This window comes from Helianthus annuus, chromosome 7 (genome assembly GCF_002127325.2).
Source record: "Helianthus annuus cultivar XRQ/B chromosome 7, HanXRQr2.0-SUNRISE, whole genome shotgun sequence".
In the NCBI taxonomy this organism is placed as follows: Eukaryota; Viridiplantae; Streptophyta; class Magnoliopsida; order Asterales; family Asteraceae; genus Helianthus; species Helianthus annuus.
Genome location: NC_035439.2, coordinates 97,100,118 through 97,107,583, shown reverse-complemented (window position 1 = coordinate 97,107,583; position 7,466 = coordinate 97,100,118). Strand labels below are relative to the sequence as shown.

The window sequence follows — 7,466 nt, the reverse complement described above, 5'->3', positions numbered from 1 at the left end:
TAAACCATAAAAAACCCAGTTTCTTCACTTCACCGCAAATGTACTCGAGCTTTACCTCTTTATTCTTGAATCTTGCTTCGTTCCTCATTCTCTAGATTGCCCAACACCCGATTCTAACAAGACCTTTAATAGCTTCCATCTTCATACCGACAAGACCCACATGCTTATGAATATCCAGGAGATCCCTATCCCTGAAGGTAAACACCACCAACGGTTGGCACTTGCACCAGTTCCCTAGCCAAGACCATAACATAGAAGCGAAATAGCGCGTGGTAAACAAATGCTCCACAGTCTCGTCTCCTTCTCCACACAGCCCACATACCAAGCTACTGACCTCAATATTTCGTTTAAACAAGGCATCGACGGTTGCAATCCTATTCATCTCCGCCCATATACATTTATAACATCATATACATCTATAAAAGAATAAAGTCTATCTATACAATTGTTAATAACCACACCCATATACATTTATAACAAATACTAGGTTATCACTCGGGATTGCTTCCCGGGCTCAAGAAAGTTATTTAGATTAATTACCAAAATATAAATATAATAATTGAGTTAATAGCAGGATCAACACCGTAGTTAGTTTTCTTCAATGTAGAACATTATTCACCAATCAACACTCATGATTTGCAATATTGCATTATAGAAAAAGATTAAATTAAATTCTTCATTATGTGTGTATCTTGGTTCCCCAAATGCATTGCCTTAATAGCTCTCTCATCTTCACGTTCAATGTCAAACCTAACAATTTTTCAATTGCAAATTTCATATAAACTATTCATCCTAATAAAAAAATTTTAAGAAAAACACACGCCCATGGATGTTAAACTTGATCAAATGTCCTGGGAAACATGATTGATCCTCACTGATGCACACCTGGCCCTTTGTTTGCGTCGCTTAACTGTTGCCCCTTTGGTTAACCTCAATTACTCGACAGTCGATGTGTCCCTCCAATCGTCCTCTCCGTTCCTATTAAGAGTGCCAAATGGTAGATGGTTACGAAACTAATCACCCCTCAAAATTCTGTTTTGTTTCAAGCCCAAATCACACTGCATAAAAATTTCTCTCATACAAAATAAAAAGAGCTCATGCAAAAAAAAAAAAAAATTCTATCGAACAAACAAATAGCTCATCCGTCCAGCAAGAAAATTTAAGAAAAATAATAATTGAGCGCGAACCTGTTGTTGATTGGACTTATTACTATATTAGATCCACACCCAAATAGTTGTGCAAGCCTCATAAACTACAAAAAGTTCATAAATGGAATTAGTTCTTCCAAAATATTATCAAGCTTCTTTTTTTTTGAACGATAAATTTCATTAGAAAACGGCTAATCCCACCAAAAAGAGGACCGCCAAAACAAACAATTACAACATATACATTGGGTATCTACACCAATCCTTCCAACTAATGTTATCGACTTTAGATCTACTACGAAACCACAAATAAGACCACGATTTGATGCATGCAATCATATCACAAACCCGAGGCTTGGCATCTTCGAAAACCGCCTTGTTACGAGACTTCCAAATGACCCAACAAGTCGTCATCACAATCCCTCTAATAATTTTCTTCTTCGTATTAGTACCTGGAATCGTCGAAGGCAAGGAGAAGATGTATTTGACATCAAAAAGGAAGATCGGACCCAAACGACACCATTTTTCTATCCTTGCCACACACCACTCGACACAATGCACCCGGTGAAAAGGTGCAAGGCTGACTCCTCTACCGACTGATAAAGAACACACGAGCCATCTCCCACGTTAATTTTTCTTCTGCGAAGGTTTATCTTGGTCGGAAGGCGATCCATATCGAGTCTCCAAGCATGTATATTCACCTTTAACGGAACCCACCCGGTCCAAACCATATTATGGACTCTCCTAACATTACGGTCATTGATGAGGATCTTTTTAACATTCTGCACTGAAAAACTGTTACTCAAATCGGCATTCCAGACCCAGCTATCCTTGCCACCCGAAAAAGAGCATTTAGGAACCATTTCTTGCAAATCTCTATACTCCGATAACTCCTCGACAGTAGAAAGACCGCAACGCCAATTGTCCACGAAGGAGAGCATCCCATTACGATCCTGTAATCTGTCCCAAACCGTGCATCTTTTGTTTTTTTTCCAGAGAGAAAAGACAGGGCCAGCGCTGACATAAATTAGTCATACCATACCAAATATCATGCCAGAAGCTAACTTCTGTCCCAGAACCCACTGAACCCCTTATGATGTTATGTATCTCTTTGCCACCAAGCTTCAAGTTGCCCACTAATGTAATCATCGATTTCCAACAGCCGGGTTGACTATTGTTTATCGGAAAAAAACGCCATCTACCTTTTCCACCATGAATCGCCTCTATCGTACGCCGCCAAGAGCTATGCGGATCTCTCTTGAACCTCCAAGCCAACTTAGTAATTAAGGCAATATTCACATCAGATAATCTTGAAATACCCAAACCCTCATCTGATTTCGGAGATGTAACAATATCCCAAGAAACCCAATGCATTTTGTTCACACCATTTGAGCCGCCCCAAAGAAAACTTCTCATCAACCTCTCTATTTGTTCCACAATTTCAACCGGGGCTTTGTACAACGATAAATAATAGATCGGAAGATTGGATAAAACGGATTTAATGAGAGTAAGACGACCTCCCATAGAAAGACTATCCGCTTTCCATTTTGATAACCGAGAGCTAACCGTCTCAACAACTGAACTCCAATGACACACTCGGTTCATGTTGGCGCCCACTTTAATTCCCAAGTAATCAAACGGAAAATCTCCGACCTTACAGCCAAGGATATTAGACATAGCATTTATCTCGTCCCTAGTAACTCCAACTCCAACTCCAACTCCATAGCATTATCAAGCTTCTAACTCGTAAATCAAGAAATAGCAAGCTACATACTTCACTAAAAAAAGAATCTCATGGTTTAAAGCATTGATTGTCATTGTGGTAGTAGGAAAAAAAAATTTGTAGGCTTAATTCAACTCCACCTGTACTAAAAATGACCTATTACATAACCTAACCAATACTACACATGACCAGTATCCAACCTGTTCAACCCAACCGACTTGCCACCTCTAAGAGTGTGTCGAACACTCAAATTTAGATTCATAATATGTGGTAGCGTAGATGCTTTCTAGTTATAATTAAATTATATTTTCATAGCCTTTAAGATGCCCCAATTAAGAACAGATTAACCACCTCCGCCACCGTCTTCGCGAGTATGTTGCCGCACGTCTAAAAACCAAACCCAATAATAAGGTTTTTTAAATAATAGTTTAGAACAAAATTTAATATTTCAATTGCAATCATAACATATCAAGTTTTTTTTTTAAAATCCACAACCACCAAGATTTAGAGAGTTTAACCTTCATGGAAACTGGTAAAGATTACTATGAAGGAAAAACTTTATCAAACATAACTGAGTTGAAATTAGATATATAAGGATGCTCTTGTCTCAATTTCTTTACAACACTATAAAAAAGATCCCAAAATGACAGTGGGCATGCAACTTTTAGGGAATCCGACTAATAGATATAAGACTTCCAGCGAACATTTCAGATATAAGAGCCAACAAATAGCATTAGAAGAAAACAATAATAGTTGAGTTGATTTAATTAGACTTACACGTTGATCCACAATCTGATAGCAAAGCTCATCCTTCTTGTTTATTGGTGCCTTACTAACCGCAATCCACTTCTTAACAACCCTGACTTCTATAAGCCGTGGCTTTTTCTGGGGCCTGATATCTCGCACAGGCTTGGCTGACATCTTCTTTGTGTTATGTAGGCTGCATTTTACCAAAAGTGGCATGGTTAGCAGGACTGAAATATCACTGTATGACAGCTGTAGGCTGTTTTTGTGACTTATAGTATGAAAGTAAAACATATCATTATGTAACAAAGGGCAAGACTGCCATGCGAAACTGTGACTGAATTTTAATGTATTAAATTACATGTTTTTTAACAGCAAGTGAAACATGTATATATATACAATCCTAAATTGTAATGTCATTTTGTAACCCATTTTATGAAACTAACACATGTTATAATGGTAAAAAGGATAAGGGCAAATTCAATAAGTCTTTTATGTCATTTATATAGACGAATAAGGGCAACAATCGGCCAGATGAGATGAACTGCTTAACTGCCACTGCTGATAATTTTAATTATTTCAAAAAGAAGTTTCGAAGAAAGAATTAAAGTCATGAGTGACAATGTTAGAAAGGGCTATTATAATGGTCCTTGTTTTATAGTTATACTTTTTGATAGATAACATGTGGTAGACATCTATATCTAACATTTTAAGCCCCATAACTAATGGAACATTACAACCTACCCAAATGCCCTGTTCACCATGCTATTCGTGATTATTCTATGTAGAGAATAAGTTTCTAATAGAGATAGAAGGACTGAATATACTCACATTGTCAAAAACCTATTGAAAATATGATAGTAAAAACAACAAAGAGGACATTCTGAAGAATAAAATAAGAAGTAACGCAAAACAAATAAAATGTGAAAAGTGTATAGTTATGGCACCTTCGCTGGTTCTGGTCACTGGAATGTTCATGCACTCCTTTACTTTACCCTTATTATGCACAAACTGCACTTCACCATAATTTTCAACTGTTATTCATATAACTTATAAGTTGAAAAAATAGTTAATTTAACCTTAAATCTTGGTCAAGGAAGAATATGTACCTGTAGGACTAACTACGTATTTAACCGACTCCCCAAACATATATTTTTCGTCACTCAAAACACAAGGCTCTGTCCAAGCAACACAGTTGGTGCAACAACCGCACTTAATGGTTAAACCATTCCGTGTAGACCAAACTAACTCCGATAAGGGATGATGTCCCAAAATTGTATCTGTTCTTGACCTCAAGTTTGCATTTGCACCTGCATCCCCGTCACAAAATGTCTCAACAGGTTGGTTTGTAACGCCAAGAGCAAGCCTTAAATTGATTTCATTGTCTTTCAACTTCTCATTTAAGCTATATTTGTTACAAATCATAAATGAATACAAAGTCAGGTTCTCTTAGATAAAACAATCACCCACCATCAACAATATAAAATCATAGAAAACACAACAAAAAAAATCCTTAACCGTAGGAAATATTTGACCAAAATAAAACATAGTTACGTAGAAAAAAAAGGATATGTAAAACTAAACTTACAGAACATCAATCTATAGCAATCCACTCTAGCAACCAGCAATCAATCTCTGTAGGACCTGCAAAAGATGGTATCCAGAAGAGCCCTTCGGCCAAAAGTCCCTCATCTGCAACACCCGAAAGAACACCAGCAATCAAATACCCATGATTAATAGAAATATGAAAAAATAACTAACAAAGAGCTAACTAAAAACAACATTAATATGTATGATGATTATAAAACAACATTAATATGTAGAGATAGAAAAGTAAATACCTGATGATTATAAGAATGGATTGTAGATGATTCGATAAGAGATAAAGGATTTCATCACAAACACTTCGAAATCGTAAATAATTACAAACTGAATGATGCAGATTGATAGAGAGACGGTACCGATTAAATGAAATTCGATTGATTGATGCTTTTGATGTCGTTGAACGAAATACGATTGAATGAGAACAATACATGGTACCACATGATCCAATCGGCTTGAACCACCATTGCCTTCATCTTCTTGAATCGGCAAGAGAGAGAGAGAGAGAAAGAAAGAAAAAATAGATGGGGCGGGATTTGTGATGAGATCCAGAAACCCTAATTAGAAATCAGCTTCACTAATGGAAAAAAGCAGACCAGAATGGAGAACAGAGACGAAGGAAAAAGGAGAAGAATGCCTCTAGGGTTTTGGAAAAGAAAATCAGATGCGTACAAATATAGGTCGGGTTGTATTTTGCACCGCGTCTAACCCATATTTTTTACCCAAAATTTTCCCGCCAAAAGCAATATGAGATGCAATATCACGCTGACACGTGTCCCAAATTTTTTTCATTTATTATATATAATAGATAATAGATTAATTATAACTATTAGAAAAGACGTTATTCATCATGATTTCCAGAGTTCACTAATGGAAAGAAAGGAAAAGAAACAAAAGGAAAGTAAAAATATTTTGTGTTCCAGAGTTTCATTTAAGGAAGGAAAAGAAAGGAAAATAAAACATGTTGTGTTCACGAGTTTCATTTAAGGAAGGAAAAGAAAGGAAATGAAAGAAAAATTAGGCTAAATTCTTTAGTTTTGCTTTCCTTCCGATTTGGGAGGAAATGGTGGGAAAGACATCTTTTTTTTTTCCTTTCTCATCCTTTCCTTTCTCACTTTTACTTTCTTTTCTTATCCCTCGTTAAGTTAACTCGGGAACAGAGCGTTAGTGTTTAAAATACTTATGGTAGTTGTAAATTTGAGATTAACTGTTACTTCTTTTGACTTAAAGTTTTCAATAGGGCTGTAAACGAACCGAACGTTCAGCGAACAGTTCGTGAACCGTTCGACGGGAAGTTCGTTTACGTTCGTTCGTTTAATAAACGAACGAACATGAACAAGAAATTCCGTTCAATTAGTTAAATGAACGAACATGAACAAAGGTCTTGTTCGTTCAATTGTGTTCGTGAACGTTCGGTAAGGTGTTCGTGAACATTCGTTCATTTGCGTTCGTTTATGTTCGTATGTTCGTGTTTTAATTAGAGATTTTTATACTTTCATATATTTTATCTATACTTTTTATAGTATTAAACTTTTATTTATATCATTACCCTAACAATTAAACTAGGAAACCCTCTTTCACCTTGTTTATGCACCATTTCCCTTTCTTTTCTCATTATTCACATCGACGTATATGATCTACCTCCGTTCCACAATAAGGGATTCAAGTTGTAGTGCTACTCTCTAGGCCATCCATCTTTATCCTTCATCGCGTTCGCCAAATTTATTTGTGTTCGTGAACCGTTCGTGAACACACTCATTTCCTTAATGAACGAACACGAACATAAAATCTCGTTCGGTAAGTGTTCATGAACCGTTCGTGAACACATTTATTTCCTTAACGAACGAACACGAACAAGGCCTCATTTGTGTTCGTTCGGTTTGTTTACAGCCCTAGTTTTCAATGCTCTTTGTTGACTCTTTAATACAATGTTTTTCTTCTAGTCGTCTCTTTTACTTGTTTCTCTTCACACCCTCGTAGTTCAATCAAATTGCTAAACACATCCTGAATTTGTGGCTTCTATTTCATCGATTGCTTATTGATCTGCCATAACAAAACCTTTATATCTAATCTTACTTTTAAATTTACATGTTTGTGCATTATGGGACTATATAACCTTCAAACAACTTGGAAAAGAACATCATTATGTACACACCTTGATGTCGCTAGACTACAAACCCTTTGATATTTAGTTTTACCTGACCTATCATATCTACTTATGTTCTTGAGATTGTGTTTGGTCGGACCTTTGG

The 7,466-nt window shown here is 36.3% G+C and overlaps 1 long non-coding RNA gene across 5 annotated transcripts; it reads right to left on the bottom strand.

Annotated features, from left to right (window-relative positions):
• Positions 1-635: 635 nt before the first annotated feature.
• On the bottom strand, positions 636-5,887 carry LOC110865367. 5 transcript variants are annotated; one of them, XR_002550573.1, is made up of 8 exons: positions 5,454-5,887; positions 5,201-5,304; positions 4,722-5,017; positions 4,560-4,623; positions 3,646-3,808; positions 1,188-1,252; positions 886-978; positions 636-750 (listed from the first exon to the last, which is right to left on the bottom strand). It is a non-coding gene; the product is annotated as an uncharacterized LOC110865367 (long non-coding RNA). The 5 variants fall into 5 exon arrangements; XR_002550571.1 differs by having other exon boundaries at positions 636-978; XR_002550574.1 differs by having other exon boundaries at positions 636-978; positions 5,574-5,887.
• Between the last annotated feature and the right edge of the window lie 1,579 nt (positions 5,888-7,466).